Genomic DNA, 24,724 nt, shown 5'->3' on the forward strand with positions numbered 1-24,724 from the left:
TGGATCAATGTCACACATTCACCCCAGTCCAAAGATCTGGGCCCAAATCCATCGTTTGTTTGCACTCCACACCACCCTGGGTTAGACAATGGCGATATGCAAATCAGCTTTGACCCTGTGCCCCATGGGAACAGTCCAGTCCGAACTACAAAAGCCATGTCCTTCCCAGAACGGAATCAAGCATCCGAGGGTCCCAGAGCCTCCACACCACTGGAGTCAAGCTAGCCGGGCTGATGAGAGGTGTTACCTCGAAACCGGTCCGGTCCTCGGATGCTTGATTCCGGTCTGGGAAAGATATGGCTGTGTAGTTCGGACTGGACTGGTCCCATGGGGCACAGGGTCAGAGCTGATTTGCATAAAGCCATTATCTGACCCAGGGTGGTGTGGAGTGCAAAAAACGATGGATTTAAGCCCAGATCCTTGTACTGGGGTGAATGTAAGACATTGATCTACATTCTGTCCATCAAATTGTTTTTTGTAATTTTCTCCCTGAGTGTACTGGGGTAGCTCAGACGTGGGTCCCAGAGCCTCCACACCACTGGAGTCAAGCTAGCCGGGCTGATGAGAGGTGTTACGTCAAAACCAGTCCGGTCTTCGGATGCTTGATTCCGGGCTTGGAAAGATATGGCTGTGTAGTTCGGACTGGACAGTTCCCATGGGGTACAGGGTCAGAGCTGATTTGCATAAAGCCATTATCTGACCCAGGGTGGTGTGGAGTGCAAAACATGATGGATTTAGGCCCAGATCCTTGTACTGGGGTGAATGTAAGACATTGATCTACATTCAGTCCATCAAATTGTTTTTTGTAATTTTCTCCCTGAGTGTACTGGGATAGCTCAGACGTGGGTCCCAGAGCCTCCACAACACTGGAGTCAAGCTAGCCGGGCTGATGAGAGGTGTTACCTCGAAACCGGTCCGGTCCTCGGATGCTTGATTCCGGTCTGGGAAAGATATGGCTGTGTAGTTCGGACTGGACTGTTCCCATGGGGCACAGGGTCAGAGCTGATTTGCATAAAGCCATTATCTGACCCAGGGTGGTGTGGAGTGCAAAAAACGATGGATTTAGGCCCAGATCCTTGTACTGGGGTGAATGTAAGACATTGATCTATATTCTGTCCATCAAATTGTTTTTTGTAATTCACCTAAATAAGATTGCAACTACATCGTAGAACATATACTGCCAATTCTGTACGGCAAGTATAATGTCCTTTGATGGCAATCGGGCTGTATCATGTAAGGAATACCACTGTATGGGCTCAAAGTAAAATGTTGCTAACTTTTAAGGAAATTTAAATAAAAAATGTACAATTTTGCACACACCTTCACATTAACCGTTCTTGGTTAAAAAAAACTGTAGGTATGTATCCAGCCTACTTCGTTGTCTGTATTATACCTTTCCATGGCTGAATTATAAAATAAATACATAATGTCTAACCCTAAGACGTTGAAAACATACTGTCAGAAAATAAACACTAGATGAGAACATAAGTCTGCTGGTGAGCTGCTGAAATGCAATTAAAAAAAAAAGTAGAGAACATTTCTATTATATACAGGAAAAAAAATGTTTAAACATAAGATATGAAGGAAATGATGCACTAGGTATTATATTGTTCATTTACAAATACTCACTAGCCCGACACACAAAGTCACACATACCCACACACACACCTCAAAGAGGAAACACCTAAGAACATTCAATTGCTGTTTGGTCATGACGTGTGAAGTAAACCAGTGACTTGGTCAACAAGTTAGGAAAGAATACTATACAAATACATATAAGTGAATAATGACTCACGTGGTTGAAGTTGTCATTGGCAATAGTCCCTTCCAGAGATTCGTTGCCTATTCCAGAATCATTTGCCGAAAAAAGAATGTCAGTCAAAACATCATGGCTTGGTTTTGGAAAATGTAATTCGTTGCCCCCAGAATCCAGGGCTACCGCAACCTCATAAGAGTAGGGCAGTGGCAGAGTCCCATTTTGATAGTTGGATGAGAATCTTGGGTCAATGTGAGCATAAAGAGCAGGAGTTAGAGAATCAAGCTTACCCGGGCTCATGGCTTTTCTGCATTTTAAAATCACTGCAAGCATCAGAGTTAAGATAAATAAGAACGAAATTAAAGCTAAAGCAACCACTAAATAGACTTTTAAATAAGATTCTTCCTCTAAGTCACTGGGCAGGTTGCTTAATTCAGGAAGAACTTCCTGCATGTTTTCTGCAAACACAACATTCAGAGTAACTGTGGCTGAAAGGGATGGCTGTCCATTGTCCTTCACCATGATGACCACATTTTGCTTGATAATATATTTCTCTAGAAAGATGCGAGATGTCCGAATTTCTCCAGTGTGGAGCCCAATTTTAAAAAGTGGTGGCTCTGGGACCGATAGCAAGTGGTAGGAGAGCCAACCGTTGTGCCCAGAATCTGCGTCCACGGCCACCACCTTTGTGATCAGATAATTTGGATCAGATGAAGGCGGGACCATCTCAAATGATGCAGAACCATCAGATCCGAGTGTGGGGTAGAGGATTTCAGGAGGGTTATCATTTCGATCAACAATAAATACCCTCACAGTGACATTACTGCTGAGAGGAGGAGACCCAGAGTCCTGAGCCTTCACCTGGAAGTGAAACTCCTTGATCTGCTCATAGTCATATGAGCGCTGCGCATAGATCGAACCTGTCTGGGAGTTGATGGAGACAAGGGATGAGAGGGGAACGGACTCCTGGTTATCACCCATTAAGGAATATGTGACATGAGAATTTCGATCAACATCCAAATCGGACGTATTTAATCTGTAAATGGAGGCACCGGACGGATTGTTTTCTTGAACATAGATCTGGTAGGTAGATTTATCAAAAACTGGGGGGTTGTCATTTATGTCAGATAATTGTAATTGGACAGTTCGGCTTGTGGTTAGAGGAGGCAATCCTTTGTCTGTAGCTCTAACTGCGACGTTGTACTCTGATGCAGTTTCTCTGTCTATTGTACCTGCGGTGACAAGTTTATAAATCTTTCCAGAGGATGAGATCAATTTAAAAGGCATATGTTCTTCAATATTACACTCCACCTCGCCATTTTCTCCAGAATCTCGATCATGGATATTGATCAGCGCTACCACTGTGCCTGGAGTGGAGTTCTCTGGAACTGGGCTGGTGACTAATGTAAAGGCTATCTCTGGAGCATTATCATTTTCATCTATAATGTCTAGAAGTACCCTGCCATGAGAAACAAGCCCACCTCCGTCCTTTGCTTCTACCACCATTTTATAAGATTTGGTCTTCTCAAAGTCTAGAACCTCTTTCAGTCTAATTTCTCCAGTTTCTGCATCTAGACTGAAGACAGAATTCGCATTATCAGAGATGCTGCTGAAAGAGTAGGCAATTTTTGAATTTGAACCTTCATCCTCGTCTGTGGCTATTACTTGTAGCACCAGTGAGTTAATTGCCGCCCCTTCACTGATGCTGGCTCTGTAGACCTCTTGACTGAACATTGGGAAATTGTCATTGACATCCAGTACATTAATATTAATGTCCACGGTGCTCGATCTGATTGGATCTCCCCCATCAGAAGCAGTCAGAACTAGGTGATGATGACTTTGTTTTTCACGGTCCAGCGCATTCTGTAGGATTAATTCCGCATGTCTGAAGCCATCACTGTTTTTCCTCTCTTCTAGGCCAAAATATTGATTATTGCTCAGTTTGTAGCCCTGCAGGGCGTTAACGCCAATATCAGGATCTCGAGCATTGCCAAGGGCAATGCGCGCCCCCGGCAACGTGGTCTCTGCGATTTCTAAAGCAACTGAATTCTTCGAAAAACTCGGGGAGTTGTCATTAATATCCCGAATGTTGACTTCCACCTGAAATACATTCACGGGATTCTCCACGACGGTGTCGAAGTTAATGAAACAGCTGGCAGATTCTGCACACATTTCCTCCCGGTCTATCCTCTCATGCACGTGCAGGCTTCCTGTTTCTGCGTTTATTTTAAAATATTGATTATCTGCACCTGAAACGATGCGGAGTTTCCGGTCTGACAAATGCTCCATGTTCAGCCCCAGATCCTTTGCAACATTACCCACAACGGACCCCTTCTCCATTTCTTCGGGAACTGAATACTGTATGAGTCCATACGCAGCCTCGCAGAGCCAGGAGAATGCTAAATAAAGGAGTACTTGCCGTTTGCGTCTCAGCCCCGCTTCTCCGGGGCGGGCACCTGCTTCAGCCATAGCGTGTGCAGTTATCCTTTGTATAAACGCAGAGCAAAGGGCAGCCTTCCAGGGGAAGCCAAATGAATCCCAGTTTCCAGGACAATAGCGACGGAAAACAACACGGGTGGATTGAAAAACGCAGTGATGAAAAAGTCGCTCGGGTGGAGTCGATGCTGCTCTCCCGTTTGACTGTAATGACTGTAGGAGCTTCCGGTGGAGCTCGGGCTCTGACACTACATTAGACAACAGCGGCCTCTTGTGGCACAATCTGAGATCTGTACTGTTTGAGCGCTGAACTCCATGTAGCAAACGTATGAACTTGATAACATCCTTCAAAGAACAGAAGGCTACCTAAATGGATCACGCCTACTAGTAATGATCACAAAATTAATATGAAATGTATTACTTCAAAACAAAATAAGGTAGAGGTTAGTAAACTGATGGACTTTCTTTAGTATCACTTAGAAGGAAATGCTTGTAAAAAGATAAAATTGGTCAGGCTGGTATAATAGATCACCCAATAATACCATTAATTGATAGGGTGTAAATGTTTGCGTGAGCAAAGCAAGGAACAACTACTTTGTACGTGGCAAGATAAGTGGGGTGGTCTTTGAAGGACTACCTGTAGATTTTCGGGCAACTACCTTCAAACAGGGTTGGTTCGTCTGGACAGTTTGCTGTATGCAAAAAAGGAGCACAATAATATGAAAGGAACATGAGACTTCCAAGGTGGAGAGAGTGTGGCCGAGATAATAAAGAAATTGCAATTTATAATGCGTTAGCATTTTTGATGCCATATCAGTTTCCAACAGATTATAACGAGGAGACAAGCAGATAAGCTAAGTGGCATGCTTGAGCTTCACACACAGTTATGCTCATGCTAGGTATATTTATTCATCACATCACACCAGAGGCGATTCCTCCATGGGGGCGTTTGGGCGCCGCCCCCCTGCTTTCTCGCTGTGCAAGAAGGCAGAAACAAATGGTAGTTATATAACTACCATTTGTGATTTGTTTCTGCCTTCTCGCACGACGAGAAAGCAGAACACTTCCTGGTTTAGAGTGAGTGGGTGGTTACTCGAGGGCAGGGGGGAGTGGCTTGGGGGAGTGGCTTGCCCACTTTTGTTAATACTGAATGTTTGGACAGCCTGAGGCCGCCCAAACAGACAGTATTAACTACAGTGGGAAAGCCACTCCCCCTTGGCCTCAACTCTCCCTGTTCTCTCTAAGCTGCAGCAGCAGCATACGACAGAAAATTACGTCACCTGGGGCAGCCGGCCACACCAATCAATCTGCGGCAGTGGAGAGGGAGGCTGCCTGCCGCGCCGCCTTCCTGTGATGACGTGCTGCAGGACTTGAATACAAGGAAGGCGGGAGGCAGGACGGGGTCTCCGGTCCATAAGTTTATTTTTTTTTATTTGATAGCTAAGCTTCGTGTTTTAAACCTCAGAGGACTCTTCCCTCTGCTAGATTGCGGGAATCACAGTGCTCAAAAACCCACAAATGTGTTTTTTGCTGGATGCCAGGCCAAGTGAAATCCGTGAAAACAATAGACACCGTTTATTAGACCTTGGATCCCTGGCTGCCTTGTTCACGTTTCATTATCCGGTTGGCACCCTCTTGAGTGGGTTTCTGTTTTAAACTTTGTGTCTTCATTGGTTTTCTGCCTTTTCTGTGAGGCTTTTACCTCTGTGCTCCTTGCCGAGGGCATTTACTGACAAAAATCTGATGGTGTCTTGTGGAATGCACCCAGCTTTTCCCAGTGCGGCAGGGCGCATAAGATCTGAGCAGTTGGATTTTATACTTTATGCTTACTGCAGCGGAGGGCGAGGATGGCCTTACTGACATGGGTGCACTGTGGTTGGTTCCCTTGTACTACTGTATCAGAAACCTATTCTCTAGCTTGGTCGTCGTGTTGGCACAGCATTCCCCGCCTCATGACACTGTGCTTCTGGGTGGCACGGTTGAAGCATTGACACACTTGTAGTCACCTGCCAGTCGTGAATCTTAAACAAGTTGCGCTTTTTGCGACAGCAGACTTTCCTTCGTTTGTAACAATGAGAGAAAACTGAAAAGACTGCTTAGTGTGTTGTCAGGGTCATCTTCCCTTGGTGACCGTAGCTAGTGTTGTAACCCTCTCGGTCCAAAGAAAGGAAATACTAAACTGTCTCAAAGTGCAAATTGTTAAGAAGTCGCATATGTGCACGCTGGTTCAGGGAGGGTTGTGGGAAAAAAGAGACCATAAATGCACTGATTGGCATCTATATTTTCTAAAATTTCTTCGAGGAGTGGAATGTCACCTCTCAGACTTTGGGCTTGCTCTGGATCATTATGTGCAGGCCTTTACGCCCCGCCTATCAGAAAGTTCACCAGCCGCCACTGCATCACACATACCGCCAACTGCAGAAAGGCTCATAGTTTTATACCTATCAGACCTGGAGGTGGGCCGCCAATCTTCGGAGTACAAGGGAGGTCACCTGACATTTTCATCCTTTAACAAAAGGGAGTGCGGACAGATCTGCTCGGCGGAACAATCAGTTGAACTTTTTAAAAATAGATCTGTAAAATTGAACAATGGACATGATCCCTACAGAAAGAATATAACTGGATGCCAGAAGCAGCTTCTTGCACAAAACACATGGCTCTATGTACTCAGCAAATGCAGAGTTCGAAGTTCTGAGAAGACATCAAATAGTGTGTGTGTATATATATATATATATATATATATATATATATATATATATATATATATATATATATATATATATATATATTACAGTTCGCAAGGCCAATCATAAATAAAGTGTTATGGAAGGGGATGTGCTCTCAACATAGAGGTGAACAAAAAGATTAAGCCCATTGGAGATCTCATGATCAATGTCTGCATTACTTAGTTGCAATCACTTTCAAATAAGTTTATTTTGAATTTGTCTCTAGCTACATTTTTCGTGGCCAAGCAGGTACATTTTAGCATTTGCAAGATTTTCCAGGTATTGACAATTTCATATATACGGAGTAGGATTGGGGCGAAGGCGCATGTATTTAGATTTCTGCTAGTCAGATTCAGCGCTGGGAATCCAGTGTCTGGGCACCCATGTACTTTACAAGATCTGGTAACATAACATGCACATTTGTAATACACAGAAATGTCTTGTAAAAGAAAAAAATCAGTTCTGTATTAGGGATAAGCAACATGGGCTATATTTAAGTCTATGAATAGTGTTGTATATTGAATCAAGTCAATACACTGTAAGAAATACACTTACCTGAACAAAAGGCTCATTCTCTTTGCCTATTTCTAGAAAATCTTCAATGAGGAGGTGCCCTGGTTTGTCACAATTCGGTTTCTGTGAAATACCATTTGATTCGTTTGAATCTGTGAACTGAAGTTGGCTTTTCCGTGTATCTGTTGTTAAAAAGGTATCATGGGAACAAGTCTGTAGAAAAGCTCTGACTCCATCAATGCCCACAAAATGAGTGGCAGGAAGTGCGTTGAAGTTAACACCAGATGTGTCTGGGAGCTGAGATTCCCTCCAGTGGTAAATCCTGATGGCCAAAAGAAGAATGATCAAGAAAAGGAACAAGAAGGAAACAACAGCGACAGCAATCACCAGATATAGTGTGAGGTTTGACTCCATGTCTGCGGGAGGCAACGGATTACTTATATCATGAAGTATTTCTGGCATACTGTCTGCCAACACTATGGTTACTGTAAATGTACAGGAGAGAGGGGCCTGCCCATTGTCCTTCACTGAGACCACCAGGAATTGTTTTATGGAATCTTTTTCCTTAATAGGGCGGGCTGTTCTGATTTCTCCAGTGTGAAGACCTACAGTAAACAATCCCTGGTCTGTGGACCGCAGCAGCTGGTAGGAGAGCCAAGAATTCTGCCCGGAGTCGGCATCAACAGCGATAACTTTGGTGATCAAATAACCTGGTTCAGAGGAGCGAGGTGCCATCTCCACCCCAGAGGAGCCATCTGTAGGTGTTGATGGGTATAATATTTCAGGAGCGTTGTCATTCTGATCCTGTACAAAGAAGGTCACTGTGACATTACTGGCAAGAGACGGAGATCCCCCATCTTGAGCATTCACTTGAACCTGGATTTTTCTAAACGTTTCAAAATCGAATGACTGAAGGGCGTAAATGATACCAGATTCCGAATTAATTGATATGTAAGAAGACAATGGTATTTCCCCTATGTCACCATCAGTTATGGAGTATGTGATTTTGGAATTGTTCTCTGAATCTAAATCCGTTGCCATGGCGCAAAAAATAGATGATCCTGGAGATATATTTTCAATTATGTAAGCATTGTAGGCGCTTTGTTTAAATATTGGTGGGTTGTCGTTTTCATCTGTGATCTGAAGATTAATATTTTCGGTTTTAGAGAGTGGCGGAGTTCCGCTGTCTGTGGCTGTAATGGATATATTGTATGCTGGGACCTGCTCTCTATCTAACACATCATCAGTTACCAAAGTGTAATAGCTTCCAATCGACTTCTCTAAATGAAAGGGAAGATGGGGCGGGAGGGAGCATGTGACCATCCCATGCTCCCCAGAATCCCTGTCGAACACTTCTAGAACGGCAATGACTGTGCCCGTTGGGCTGCTTTCTGGAACTTGCTTGCGCAGAGAAGACAGATATATCTCTGGGGCATTGTCATTAACATTAATCACTTCTATCAAAACTTTGCAGCGTGATGACAGACTTCCGACGTCAGTTCCTATGATTTCAAATTCATAAAGTTCAGAGTCTTCAAAATCCAATTGTTCAATCAGAGATATTGCTCCGGTTTTCGAATCCAGTTCGAATTTTTGTAAAACATTTTCCTTAATTGTGTTAAAGGAATACGTCACTTCTGCGTTTATTCCCTTGTCGATGTCAGTGGCTCTGACGGCGCCCACGACCGCCCCTTTTGCGGAGTTCTCCAGTACACTGAACTTGTAAACAGGCTGGCTGAAAACGGGAGCATTGTCATTGTAATCTAGGACAGTGACATTAATGGTCGCGGTTCCTGTCTTGGCCGGGTCGCCTCCGTCTGCAGCTGCGAGCACCAGCTGATGGGCGTCCTGCTCTTCCCGGTCCAGGGGAGTCACCAGCACCAGCTCCGCATACTTGGCGCCATTGCCGCTGCTTTTCACGTACAGGGTGAAGTGCTTACTGTCACTGAGCTGATAGGTCTGCAGAGAGTAGACCCCCGCATCTGCATCGTGGGCTTCAGGGAGCACAAAGTGTGTTCCGAGAGCAGTGTTTTCACTGACCTGCAATGCTATTCGCTCGGATATAAACGTGGGTGAATTGTCATTAATGTCCTGAATCTCCACTTCGACCTCATACACTTTCAGCATGCTTTTTGAAATAATCTCTAAATTCAAAGTACAGCGATCGATGTGACCGCATGTGTTTTCTCTGTCTACCCTTTCATTGATATATAAATGTCCGTTGTTTACATTAAGAGCAAAATACTGCTTCCTACCTCTGGACACAATCCGGGCTCCGCCTTCTGATAACTCCTTTGTATCCATCCCCAGATCCAGAGCCACATTCCCAACAAAAGCGCCTTTCCTCATCTCCTCGGGAATGGAATAACGCAGCTGCCCGGAAGCGGCTCCACAGACTGTCAGCAGAGCAACAAGAAGCAGCAGAGGAGCCCCGGAGTAACAGCGCCTCGAAGACTGAGCCCCGGAGTAACAGCGCCTTGATGCCTCAGCCTCGGAGTGACAGCGCCTCGATGTCTGAGCCCCGGAGTAACAGCGCCTCGATGCCTGAGCCCCGGAGTAACAGCGCCTCGATGACTGAGCCCCGGAGTAACAGCGCCTCGATGCCTGAGCCCCGGAGTAACAGTGCCTCGATGCCAGAGCCCCGGAGTAACCGCGCCTCGATGACTGAGCCCCGCGGTAGCCTCCTTTGGGTGTATCAGCCATGGCAGCCTGAAGACTCGGAGAAACCGGGGAATTTGAAAATAAAGCCGCACACAAGATGAGCCTGCTTCACACGGAGATCCTCAGTATGATTCCATCGCAGTTTAGCCTTTCACGGTGACCTGTTCTTCTGCTGTATGTGCATCACGTGGTTGGCTGAATCTCCCGGTGTATTATTTCTAGGATAGATGAACAGCGACACTATGTGTCGTAATAAAAAACCACAGCCTCATAAAACCGGGTGCCGCTTAACAAGACAAACCAACTTGTGCTTTCTGTTTTTTTATTCAGCTAAAATCCCTAGCTTCCAAGAATTATAAACTACACAATCTCTCCTTTAGAAGACACAATGTTTGAGTTTGATAGGAGAAGCAGGAATGTGAGGATAGAAACAGGAATGCGAGGATGCAAGCGAATCTTAAAGTTACCAAACGGGCAAGCTGCTATTCCCAGGCAATAACTATGTATCACGATGAAAAGCCCGCAGAAGGCGCAGCGCGGAAACTAATTAAGCTGAGATTTTTTTTCAATCAAACGTCTTATGAGATCTACCAAATATTTCATATTGGCGGGCAACACTGAACATTGTACTGTAATATATTTGATATTTTTAGCTCATGCTACAGAGGCACCTCAAACGCTTTACTAGGGTGTCATTTTGCGTTAAGAAAGAACTTTTTTCTGTTGTTGCCGCAGCTCTCAGTACGATTCAATACACCCTGCGCTAGATACTTTCAATGCCACTCTAGAATTGTGCTCAGAGTAAACTTCTTCGAGTGACTTCTTGGAACTGGCCCTGCCGAGCACTCTTGCTTTTAACCCCTGCTGGTACCCGAGTCCATCTCCTACTGACACGATGACCACTGGCAGGCACTAGGTTCACGGTCCAACTGCCCATCTTTCTGCTCCACAAGTTGTCCTGAATTTCGTTTCTAGAAAAATATATTCCCCATCAGTGGCTTTGCCCAATTGCAATCTATTCCTTTCATCATTATAAGATCCTCAACAGAGGCTGATGCACCCTACTCGTCTCTGGGAAGGCATCGAGGATCGGAAGGTGCTGCACGATTTGCCAGAATCTCGTTAATCTCTACGGCACAGTGATGGGTGCCGGCACAGTGATGGGTGCCGGCACAGTGACGTGTGCCATCTCATTTGTGCCACTCGGGGGAATCGTCATCACATTTCTTTAACAGGGGCACTTGTAAAAAGTAAAAAAAAAAGGCAAGCTTTATATCCTAGGTTGATCTAAAGTGACAGCTTGAATCCGTCTTGTCCCAGAGTCTCTCACCGCCTTGTGTCATGGCATCTGGTTGGCGCACCAGCTGTCATTGAGTACCCGTGGCTGAGGAGCAGAGGGAAGTTAGTCTCTACGGGGATCAAAGGGTGTAGGAACAATCCAAATGCAGAAAAGTGTGAGCGCATGCGCTTCCAGGGTGCCCACGAATTAGCTGACCTGTCTCCATCTCTGGGAGAGTTCAAATGGCTCCAGTTGTGCCAAAGACTATTACATTTAAGCTAGGAGAAAAACACATTATGAATTGAATTTATCAACACTTTGCACCAGGTTTGTGTCACAAAAGTGATGCAAACCCAGCAGAAAGTGTTAATTTTGGGATTTACTTTCCAGTGCAAAACATCCCTAAAGTACACCAAGTAGCACTTTGCGCTACTTTGTGCTATTTTGCATCAAGGGGTTGTTCAAGGGCACTTCCATGTAATGAGGCATGGATTTTCACACGAACACTGGGAAACAGCAATGTGTGGCCAAAAATGTACACCTCTTTGGGGCAGACATAAAGTTAGAGAAAAGTTTTCTTTTTGAAAATCTTTTCCAGCTTTGCATGTTTGCTGTACTGTACAGTAAAATACAAAGTTCTAAAAGTGTTAAACTATGTGAAAGCACAGTATATTGTATTGGAAGAGTGCTCTTCTAGTACAAAAAACATGTGTGACCACACATACATTTGTACAATGGTGAAAGTATGTGTGCACTGAAAGGGCAGCCTAACGTGCCCAGCGCACCAGGAGAGAGAGAGAGAGAGAGAGAGAGAGAGAGAGAGAGAGAGAGAGCATCTTATCTTCATAGAAATGGCACTGGTGTTCTTTTTTGTTTTTATCTTTGGTTGCTTTGCTGTATTTCATTGAAAATGAGGACATTGCCCTTTGTTCTTCGTTACAACAGTAGAGAATTCTCCACATGTAAATGGGACTGGATAGAGTGAGCCACAGATCTGCCGCATCTCATCCAATGCAATATTATCTTGACTGATGTCTAGAAGACTTGAAGAAATGCTCTGAGAAAGACCTTGACACACAATAACTAGTAGGTTTGTAATCACGAATTCACACGAGTAGAGTGTTGAAGCTTTATTTCTTGTAAATTCTGACGCCATACACAGGAAACACCAAGGCACAGCTGTTCTCGGCTGTTCCACTTTCCTTCTGCCCCAACCTTGCTTCACCATTTCCATTATCTCATTATCCACACCAATACATAAGATTCTAAGGTATGTGCATGTTTAACCTACAGAGAACTATGTTCAAACCTCAGCACATGTACATAAACCAAAACGGATCACTACAAGTAAGGGAGGCTACTTTAAGCGAAGTGATTATGGAGGGAAAGATATAATCAGCAGTGATACATTTCTCTAGAGACAGTGCTGCACAACATGAGATGTAGGTGATGGTAGATGACAAAGATGCACAGTAAAGCATGACGATAGCCCTGGTTGAACTAACAGACTGAACCAGCGATCAATGACATGATAGCGCATAGTGACTACAAAATTGGCATTATGTAGCACAAAGCATCCTATTGAAATGCTCAACCTAATCTACACCGCTGGTAATATTTTAATGCATATTTCATTCCACCTCACAGATGAAACCTCAAATTTCTGAAGCTCACTTGGGATTTCTAGTGTTCCCATACAGCTAAGGCATGTACCATCACATAATCTAGCTGTCCACAATTATTCCTTTCCTGATAGGGAATGAATGAGTCAGTTTCAGTTTGGAAAGCTTTATTCGATCATTAAAAACAATCATAAAAGCACATAAAAACACAGCAAGTATAACATGACGATAAAATAGGGGGGCATGAATGAGTCAAAAAACATATAACAGAACACAAATACACTACCAGTGGTTCACTTTGATCTACACATTTCCAAACATCTCTTTCGTTCTAGCAAGAATAGTATTTATTACTATTTACTGAGCCTGTAAGAGTTAATGTTAAATTATTCTGTAGAGTACGCAAATTGCCATTTGGCATCTTTGGGCTAGTGTCCACACAGGGTCAAAGCATCAGCCGTGAGTTCGGTAAGGAAAGGCAGAATCGTCTTCTAAGCAGAAGACAGATGACCATTGTGCCAACTACTGAGAGTTGGGCAGACTGCCATGTTTTCAACAGAGATGCCCCCGCTGGCTCTGCCATCAGAAACCCTACACAGGTGGCTTGATGGAGTTGGGCTATTGGTGGATGAGGCTAGTGGTTCCTAATCTTTCAACTTCTGTGGACATCTACACTTTTACTAAAGCATCTCTGTAAGTATTAGTGCACCTTCTTTATGTTTAATGCACAACATGGAAAGATGACAAGCAAGGCCACATTTTACTTAAAACAACACATTACCTGCTACTACAACCCAGAGAGCGACACTTCGTTGGCATTTATACACCCCTAGCAACTGAAGCCAGAGGCAGTGTCTACACCCCACACAGTGCCTGGAACCAGAGTGCAGCCTGTACAGGCATCCCCAGATGTGTCAGACACCAGAGTGAGTGTGTGATGCTTTGAGGTGCTGTTCAGGTCATGTCTGTGATGCATCTGTGATGGAGAGGGAATACAGGCAGGGCAGGCTCACAGAAGAAAATGTCAGCATTTAATAATATAATTGCTGTGTTGGCCTTCTGCAGTATCAATTTATTTGAGTTAACGGGAAGACTGTGCAGTAGGTTTCTAGGGGCCTAATTATGACTTTTGGCAGTGCGGAAATGGTCGGCACAGCACTGCCGTGCCCTAGCACCAACAAGAGTTGCTGCTGCCCGCCTACCAGATTACATATAACTTTATGGTCTGGCGGGCGGCTGGCATGGTAATCCCATGGCGGAGCTGCTTAAAGGCAGTATGAGCCTTAAACTGCATGGCAGCGGAATCACCAGTGCATGTTCCTGCACATGAAGGAATGCACCATGTCATGCATTCCTTCCCGATGCAAAAAGAACAATTGATGGACAGAATACAGAACAAGGTCATACATTCACCCCAGTATAGAGATCTGGGACTAAATCCCTTGGTTTTTTTCTCACCATGCCATTCCAGTTTGGACCCAGCCATATGCAAATCAGTCTTGACCCTGAGCCCAATATGAACAGTCCAGCCTGAAATGCCAGGCCAGGTCCTTCCTGGATTAGAAACAAGCATCCTAGGACCAGTTTCGGGCTTTCAGCCCTCATCAGCCAGGATAGCTTGACTCCAGTGGCATGGAAAGCATGGGACAAATGTAAAAGAAACAATTGATGGACAGAATGCAGAACAATGTCATACATTCACCCCAGTACAGAGATCTGGGACTAAATCCTTCGTGTTTTTGCTCACCATGCTGTTCCAGTTTGGACCCAGCCATATGTAAATCAGTCTTGACCCTGCGCCCAATAGGAACAATCCAGCCTGAAATGCCAGGCCAGGTCCTTCCCGGACTATAAACAAGCATCATAGGACCAGTTTCAAGCTTTCAGCTCTCATCAGCCAGGATAGCTTTACTCCAGTGGCATGGAGAGCACGGGACCCAAGTCTAGGCATACCCATCCCACCATGCAGGGACTGGGGGTTCAAAACTACAGGGGGACACAACATGTGCCCCACTGCATGCACCCCCTTGCAGACAGAGAAGAAGGGGCCTGTAGGTCCCCCTTTATTGCCAACCTGCCACCCTTTCAAGGAAGCGTGACCACCATAAAGAGGGCTGTGGAGTGCAACTCAAAATATGCACATTGGTGCTGCTGCGGCACCACCAGCATATTTTGGCCTTGAACCTCCACAAGATCCTTGATCCACGGTGGTAGCAATGGTTCAGTGTCAGCCCAACCGCCACACTTCTAATACTGCGGGCAGATCTGCAGTATAGCAGTGGTTGGACCGCCACCAGGACTTCGGCAGTCCATGGGCCGCCACAGTTGTAAAAAGTACCTAAGTCTAATGCTGCCACTCTTATGCCGGTAAAATGACTGAACCTGGCTGTAAACAGTGGAACAGATTGTCTTGTATTGCTGTGAAAAAGGACTTAGTGTGACATGCCATACATGGCACTAGACGGACTGGCTCCACTTGTCTCAATGTCGATGGTGTAATGACCTCAGCTAGATTCTCATCTGGGTTTGGTGCCCAATAGCGAAAGTAAACACTTCTGTATTCAGTAAAAAAAAATCTCAATTCTGCATTTTACTCCCAAGAACCCTAAATATCAAATGAGATGTCTCGACATCTGAAAGCAAACTGAGGACCTATTTACCAACTGACATCATTTTGAAAAGCCTTGGGCCAAGCAAGACAGAAAGGGGTGACCTATCACAATTTTTTGGCATAAACCATTCGGCTAATTCTCACATTCATTGAGATGGCAGATAAAGAGGTGCACAAGTCTTCCAAGGCTCCAAAATAAACATCTACAGTTCAAACAGCCATCATGCATAATGTTTATGGCATGATCATACTTGATGTCAGCTGCACTTTGTTGATGTAATGTGACATATTGCCGGAATGCCTATGTAACAACGGAACAAGACCATCAGCCAGATGGCCGATTTAGATCGAAAACAGAATTGGACATCCCTCCTGCAGAGGAGAGATCCCACTTCTTCAGTGATGCAGCGCTCTCCAGACAGGGCTACACAACATGAGATGCCAAAGACTCAAGGGTCCTATGATGCACAAAACATATGTAAAATGCCCAGCAGGAGAACCACTGGTTATGTTGCACCTGCTATTGATTTGTATAAGTGCTTTATAACCCTCACCACCAATGCTGTTTTTGTTTTGGGGGAAGAGACCTAGTCTGTCTCTTGGATCGAGATGTTGTTTACCATAGGGCCTGCCACCATTACTAAAACATAAGCAAATGCCCACAGCAGCACAAGGCATTCATGCGTGTCTGGAGCAGTGGACACATACAAAGGGACATGTGCGAGGCTCTGTTCTCACACTAAGGGACGACATTTAGAAGTCCGGCATCCAGATCAGAACTATGGTATCTAGTTCACAAGTATGGTATCCACGACACAAGTATGGCATCCAGGACAAGATTATGGCGTCCAGATCACCACAAGTATGGTATCCAGATCACAAGTATGGTATCCAGATCACAAGTATGGTATCCAGATCACAAGTATGGTATCCAGATCACAAGTATGGTATCCAACACAGAAGTATGTTATTCGGGACACAAGTATGTTATCAAGATCTCCACAAGTATGGTATCCACAACACAAGTATGGTATCCAGATCACAAGTATGGTATCCAGATCACAAGTATGGTATCCAAGACACAAGTATGGTATCCAAGACACAAGTATGGTATCCAGATCACAAGTATGGTATCCAACACACAAGTATGTTATCCAGGACACAAGTATGTTATCCAAATCTCCACAAGTATGGTATCCACAACACAAGTATGGTATCCAGATCACAAGTATGGTATTCAAGACACAAGTATGGTATCCAGATCACAAGTATAGTATCCAGGAATCAAATATGGTATCCAAATCACAAGTATGGTATCCAAATCACAAGTATGGCATCCAGGATACAACATTGGAACTAGTATTCTGCACAAGAAAAAAATAACTCGATTAAGAGGCCTGCATCCGATGTGCAGAAATGAAAAAACCCGATGGGTTGAGGAAGAAGGCAGCAGCTCCATATAGATACCAAATGATGACTTGGATTTCGGCAGAGGAAAAGCATAGAAAGGTGCAGCAGGCGATGTAAGAGTCAATGAAGCCTACAAGCAAGTGTAAGGACCCTGCTTTTGCATCGTGGCAATAATTCTGCATTATGAACCAGTAACTAGTCCAAGAACATATTTTTCCAATAAAATCCACAAACATAATTCCCTTGGGGAACTCCTTGCATTTCATGCACACAAACACACATTTGTTTCTTGTAATCACAGGCCCACACAGAGGATATTCCCAAACGTTTGTGCTGAGTGTGTGCCACTAAATAAATGCAAAAGTTACACAACTGCTTCTTCTGCGGCAATCAATGCTTACGACGTCCTTGATGAGATGTACTTGTAGTATGATGATGTTGAAATTGCTACCAAATATAACAGATGTACTGCATTTAAAATGCTATGGGTAGTGAATTACTCAAGTGAAACATCATAATAGTGAAACTTGATTGGTTCTTAAACTCTTTCTGAAAAAGACATATATTTACATTGACAATGAGATATACACAAGAGGATTCAACATGTAATCTGTGGAAGAATTATCGCAATACATTTGATGTTTTTGAACAAAAAATACAAATGTAAGCATCCGGAAAGCTGTAGCCACTCCACACTCCTTCCCTGGCAGCACTCAATGTCAACATTAACAGCCGCCAGATAACAAGATCAACACTCATTCTTAAAAGCTGCGTTGAGGATATTTTACCATGATTGACTCAAGAATGATTCTCTGTATTTTGGCACAGTACTAATCAAAATTATTCCTCGTAGTGGTTTTCCTCACAACTCAGCACTTTACAAAACTACAAAACAGTTACATAAATAAACTATTAAAATCAAATATTTTCAGTAACCACTTAACCAACTAAAGTAGCATATGATTCGTCTAAGAAGCCAGTATAAATTGCATCAAATCTACAGAATAGCATGCAACATAAGCAAAAATACTACACTATATTCATGGCGACATAACAGCATTAAAGCACCTAATCTATGCACAATGGTGGCACTGTTCAGTGTTCTGCTTGACTTCTGGGCAAGCAATGCACAGGTCACTATGACTCCGGGTAACAAGTCAGCCATTGGTTGTTTTAACAGTGATTTAATATGAAGTGTTTTACTTATTGAATGTAAATGAAGAACATGCCAATTTCTTTAAACTGATCACATCAACCACAATATCGTAAACAAACAGTTTGTTCTTTACCTTACGGAAATTCATTAATTAAAATGTACCCATCATCAACTGGTCAGTTTCATTCAAAAATAAAGATAGGCTGTTGATGATTTAGATATCAAATACATTTGAATTCTGGCGTTTCAACCTTTTATATCTTTCAATTGTCTTCTATTTTACCCGGAGAACACCCCTGAAATTACATGGGCGATATGGGGCCCATGGTAAGTGAAATCCATTTAACATGCTTTGATAAGAAAAGCTTTGTATAGACGTATGTCTCGGTCTATTTACCACATTTATGTGAACTGTCTATGAAAATGGTCCTAGGATGCTTGTTTCCAGTCTGGGAGGACCTGGCCTGGCAGTTTGGGCTGGACTGTTGTGCACAGGGTCAAGACTGATTTGCATATGGCTGGGTTCAAACTGGAATGTCATGGTGAGCAAAAAAAAATATGGATTTAGGCCCACTTCCCTGTACTGAGGTGAATGTATGACATTGTTCTACATTCTGTCCATCAATTGTTGGTTTTGCATTTGACACCCCAAGTGGGACGGGGATGCCCAGATGTGGGTACAGTGCTCTCCAAGCCACTGGAGTGAAGCTATCCTGGCTGAAGAAGGGAGAAACCCCAAAACGGGTCCAGGGATGCTTGTTTCTAGGCCCGGGAGGACCTGGCCTGGCAGTTCGGGCTGGACTGTTCCCATTGGGCACAGGGTCAAGACAGATTTGCATATGGCTGGGTTTAAACTGGAATGGCTTGGCCAACAAAAAAGCAATGGATTTAGGCTGTACTGGGGTGAATGTATGACATTGTTCTGCAATCTGTCCATCAATTGTTCTGTTTACAATGAGCAAGCTTAGCACATATTTTTAAGGTAGCAAAAAAGCCAGACAGAACATCCTTGCCAAGGACCTGAAAACGGAATAGCATTTGTATGAGGGTGCTATGTCACCTCTTTGCTTCTACTATCCTGAGTTTCGCCAAGGCAATGCCGAAGACATTCATATGCAAGGGACATTCAGCAATTTCATCTCATGTTTTGCTATTACAACAACTCTCTTTGGTTGAATGGTTTGGAGGTTTCAAAAGCCTCCCTTGACTTCCAAGATAATAAATCTAGCTTTAATGCATACAAAAAGTGTGTGTGATTGCAGCGTTGATACATTATAAGGCAGCTCTTCCCTCTCTACCTCTCAGCACATTTTCTTTGTTAACCGTTTTCACCAGCTCTCTCTGTTTTCAACATCCTGTCTCTCCTGTACACACACACACACACACACACACCATCTCATACCACTGCCTCTTATCGGTTGGCTTGGTCCATAAACTATGGCGTCTTCTCCGTGCTCTAGAAACAATCATATTTGTTTATGTATCCTTACAGACACAATAATGCACATTAACAATATTTAAGATATCCCAACTTCCACGCTGTTTACTTTTGGTGTTTTACCCATGCAAGGATAGAATCCTAGCACTTTCTGTCTTTATACCATGGTGTCTTCAACCTGCATTGACCTGTGTACTTATGGTTTTGTCAAGGCACATTAGTATGTGTTTATACTATTTAGGTTTTTCTTAACCCTTTAACTGCTGCCGTCGGCTGTTGAGAGCACTACATCGCTTGTCCTGCGAACGTCCAACGCGGAACCGCCGCACTGCTGCGAAATAATGGCCGCGGCTAAAGTGTTAGACCACCTTGTTTACAATTCCAATAACACAAATGTGGCCCGAAAAACACAGACATCATAATCTCAAGCAATAATCATAATCTCATGTAATAATAAAACTTAAACACAATTAGACCACATGTTACCATTAACTGTATTTAAAAAAATACTTTGCAGTATAAAAAATCCCGAACAGCTCACAAAAATATGCAAGATGTGCTGCAAAAATTCTAGCAAACTGTAGCCGTCAAAAAAAATGCATTGTCATTGGAGGAACAGGTACTGGCTCATTGTGCTTAAAACACCAAGGCCCTCATTTACTGGATACTGGCGTAGCACAGTACAGCCAGTCAGCTTGCAGCACTGCCATACGCCAAAGTTAAAGGGCAGCTATGCACCATATTTATGCAATATGGTGCATTTCTGTCTTTCCACCCGAGCTGGATCAACTTTGGCAGCCTAGTGCCAACTTAGCAATATTGTGCAAGGGTGCTTCTGTTGACTGCAGGATTGTATTTTTGTGCAGGAAGGGTCACCTTGCTGCACAGACACAATCCTTAGAAGCATTTGTCCCTTTCTAGGCGTGCATCAGAAACTAGGAGAAATAAAGATATTTCTCGTGGTTACACCTTGGGAGGTGTATGGTTTTGGCACTTCCCCAGGTTAACATGATTTTGTAAGTCTGGGGGCAGCATCAAAATCACTGGGTTTTTCATGGAACATCCACCACAACGCCTATGGAAAGCATCTTGGGTGCATAGTAAGGAGATGCAACTATTTGGGCAGCATTGCCTTACTCAACATTTATAAGGCCACTCAAAGCCATGCCAGGTGGATTTGCGTGCCTTCATGTGTCCAGATTGAGAACCCTGTGTCATGCATGTACCACTGTACTTGGTAGAAAAGTGATGCATGGTTTTCATAAATAAGCCCCTGAGAGAAAGAGGTAAGCTATGATTAATTAACTACTCATCTTAATACTACATAACTTCACCTCAACCACATAAAGGAACACAACATTCACATTTTGTTGCAGTGCTTCAAACAGAGTCTTTGAATATTGACCCTCTCTTTAGTTATTTAGGAGGTATTAATAAAAGCACAAAAACATTTTGCAATCGAGAAAACAAAGGCAAAATGAAATTAGCAACACAACGTTCAATAGGACTGCATCGTCTTACCTGTTGAAAGCTGTCATTGCCAACAGTTCCTTGCACAGGCTCATTCTGAATGCCCGAGTCATTTGTAGAAAAGAGGATGTCTGTGGACAAATCTTGACTTGATTTGAGAAAAGTGAACTCATTTTGCTTAGAGTCCACTGCCACAGCGACCTCATATGCATAGGGCAAGGGCAGAGTCCCATTTTGGTAATTAGTTGAGAATTTAGGGTCAATGTGTGGATAAAGAGTAGGGACTAGAGAATCAAAAATTACTGGTCCTTTGGGTCTTCTGCATTTGATAATTACAACAAACATCAGGGTTAAAATAAACAAGAAGGTGATTAAAGCTAAAGCTACAACTAAATAGACCTTCAAATTAAATTCATCATCAGGCTCACTGGGCAGGTCTTTTAATTCAGGAAGCGCTACCTGAAGATCTTCGGAGAACACCATGTTCAGAGTAGTAGTGGCTGACAGAGGTGGCTGCCCATTGTCCTTCACTACTATCACTACTTTTTGTGTGAGAGGATCTTTGGGCAGAAACAGTCGTGATGTCCTGATTTCTCCAGAGTGGAGACCGATTTTAAATAGTGAGGATTCAGAGCTTTGAATCAGCTGATAGGAGAGCCATGCATTGTGTCCAGAATCAGCATCCACGGCCACCACCTTTGTGATCAGATAACCTGGATCAGAAGATGGAGGGATCATCTCGAACAACGCAGAACCATCAGAGCCGAGCGTGGGGTAGAGAACTTCAGGTGAGTTATCATTCTTATCAACAATAAACACCCTCACTGTGACATTGCTGCTGAGAGGGGGAGACCCAGAGTCCTGAGCCTTGACCAGAAAGTAAAACTCCCTGAGCTGTTCATAGTCATAGGAGCGCTGGGCATAGATCACACCATTCTGGGAGTTAATGGAGATGTAAGAGGAAAGAGAAACATCTTCACTGTTGCTATTTAGAATGGAATAAGTGATATGAGCGTTTTCATTCAAATCGAGATCCAAGGCATGTATCCGGTAAATAGAAGCACCAGATGGATTATTCTCGGCAACAGTGACATGAAAGGAAGATTTTGCAAATAGTGGAGAGTTATCATTTATATCGGATAGCTGTAAATGGATAGTTCTACTTGTTGCAAGAGGAGGAGATCCTTTGTCTGTGGCTACTACTGTGACATTATATTCTGGTGCAGTTTCCCTGTCTAGTGTGCTCGATGTTACAAGTTTGTAAATCTTTCCCGACGAAGAAGTCAATTCAAAAGGCAGCCTTTCTTGAATGTGGCACTCCACCAGGCCATTGTCTTCAGAATCTCGATCATGAATATTAATCAGCGCTACCACTGTGCCTGGGGGGGAGTCCTCTGGAACTGTGCTGGACACTGATGTGAAAGTGATCTCAGGAGCATTGTCGTTGTCATCAATAATATCTATCAGCACAGGACAATGAGTGACAAGCCCCCCGCCATCCTTCGCTTCCACTGACATTCTGTAAGAAGTGGCCTTTTCAAAGTCCAGAAGCCCCTTAACTTTTATTTCGCCACTGTCTGCGTCCAGGCTGAAGGTGCCAAGGGCCTCAGCAGAGATGCTACTGAAAGAGTAAGTAATTCTGGAATTTGAACCTTCATCCTCGTCTGTGGCTTCCACCTGCAGCACCAGTGAGTTATTTGCTGCTCCTTCGCCGATGCTGGCTCTGTAACTCTGCTGACTAAAGACTGGGAAATTGTCATTCCCATCAAGAACATTAATGCTAATGTCCATTGTACTGGACAGGACAGGATCTCCGCCGTCATAAGCAGTCAATATTAACTGGTGGTTATGTTGTTTTTCGCGATCCAACCCCTTGTCCAGCACCAACTCAGCAAACGTGTAGCCTTCGCTGCTTCTGGTTTCCTCTAGAAGGAAGTATGTGTTTGCGCTCAACTTGTAGCCCTGCAGCGCATTGACGCCAATATCGGGATCTCGGGCATTTCCGAGAGCAATGCGCGCTCCCGGCAACGTGAACTCAACTAGTTCTAAAACAACTGAACTTTTTAGAAAGAGTGGAGGGTTGTCATTGATGTCCTGGATGAGCACTTCCACGTGAAAAACATTCATCGGTTTCTCCACTACAATATCGAAGCTGATGGAACAACTGGTCGCTTCCCCGCACATTTCCTCCCTGTCTATTCTGTCACTCACGAGCAGCTCCCCGCCGTCGGCGTTTATGGTGAAATATTGCTTCCGTGCAGCAGAAACGACGCGGGGGTTCCTGTCGGTCAAATGCCTCACATTCAATCCCAAATCCTTTGCAATGTTTCCAACAACGTGCCCTCGCTCCGTTTCTTCTGCGATAGAATATTGGAGGCGCCCAGACACCGCTTCACACAGCACGACAAGAAGAAAAGAGATGAGCACTTGCCGTTTACCGCTCAGCTCTGCTGCTCCGGGGAGAGACGCAGTCCCAGCCATAATCTGCTCTCCTTAAATGTTCAGAACCGCCCAGCCTTCCAAAAATATCTACGTAACACCTCGTCCCGGTACAACTCAAAGTGATTCTGCAGCACTCAGTCACGGGAACCAACAAGCCTTGCACTACCAGCGGGGAAAGCAGCGCGAGGAAGTCCCTTCCTGTCGCATCTCTTTTAGGAGTGACTGTGCGAAGAGTCGGCGCGAGGCTCTGCTGCACCGCCTCCAGCTGATGTTCTCTTGTCGAGTGGGACAACAGCGCCCTCTTGTGACTAATCCAAATGCTCCATTTTACTCCACAGAGCGCCATGAAGCACTACCTTGCTAATAAGCATTCAGACATCTCCCATCCAGACTCTTTAATGACGCCTACTTGTCATAACTGCACATTAAACACACGCATTTTATTTTTTTAACGTCACGATTCAAGTGTCTGTATGAACTACGACCAAAACGTAAACGTCGCTGAAATGAGCGCACCTAAAGTGGGCTCCATGATCATTTTTTAAGGCTAAATCCAAACACTGGTGACGCACACACAGAACAATGAGGTACAAGCAATTTAACGCGGATTCGGCAACCTGACACACACGGTTCAAAGGTATTCATACAAAAAGAAAAAAAGCAGGTTAGCTCGTGACATACCGAGTTTAACACTGATCCATGATATCAAGGTAAGAAAATATGTAAACAAGGAAGCATTCGGGCTGTCTATGAGACAGGGGCTGTGGCCATTCACTGATGGGCTGACTGGCGTTTATCAGGGAATCATGCTGCTGTTTGACAGACAAATCTCCACGCTATGAATATTTTCACATCTGAAGGGGTTTGCTGCACAGACAACCACGGTTCAGATGTATTGGAAAGGAAGTGAGCAGAGCAGATGACTATGCACAAGAGGAGAAGCTGAAAGGTGGTAAGGAAAATGTCATTTGATAGATCTTAACGTTTTTTTTCTCTATATCACTCATAGTCAAAACTTTATTTTTAAATTCCAACATGCTTATTTTTCTTTCCTCAAATCATTACACAACACATAGTAAAAAAAACGATGTTCTCTTGACAAAGAACATGTTATGGCTGCCAAACTGAAGATCTCACAAAAAAAATCCAAAATGCTCGATAAATATCGCAAACAAGTTAGTTCACACTCAGCTCCAGTGTAAAT

General features: G+C 43.9%; 3 pseudogenes across 1 annotated transcript; all 3 read right to left on the bottom strand.

The window, feature by feature from the left end:
• Positions 1–1,684: 1,684 nt before the first annotated feature.
• LOC147702741 (protocadherin gamma-B5 pseudogene) lies at positions 1,685–4,225 on the bottom strand (annotated as a pseudogene).
• Positions 4,226–7,446: 3,221 nt separating this feature from the next.
• LOC147702742 (protocadherin gamma-A12 pseudogene) lies at positions 7,447–10,134 on the bottom strand (annotated as a pseudogene). Its single transcript, XR_015297371.1, has one exon. The product of XR_015297371.1 is annotated as a protocadherin gamma-A12 pseudogene (transcript).
• Positions 10,135–11,933: 1,799 nt separating this feature from the next.
• LOC147702743 (protocadherin gamma-B5 pseudogene) lies at positions 11,934–23,559 on the bottom strand (annotated as a pseudogene).
• Between the last annotated feature and the right edge of the window lie 1,165 nt (positions 23,560–24,724).

The sequence above is a fragment of the Lissotriton vulgaris genome, chromosome 7 (assembly GCF_964263255.1).
Source record: "Lissotriton vulgaris chromosome 7, aLisVul1.2, whole genome shotgun sequence".
Taxonomy (NCBI): Eukaryota; Metazoa; Chordata; class Amphibia; order Caudata; family Salamandridae; genus Lissotriton; species Lissotriton vulgaris.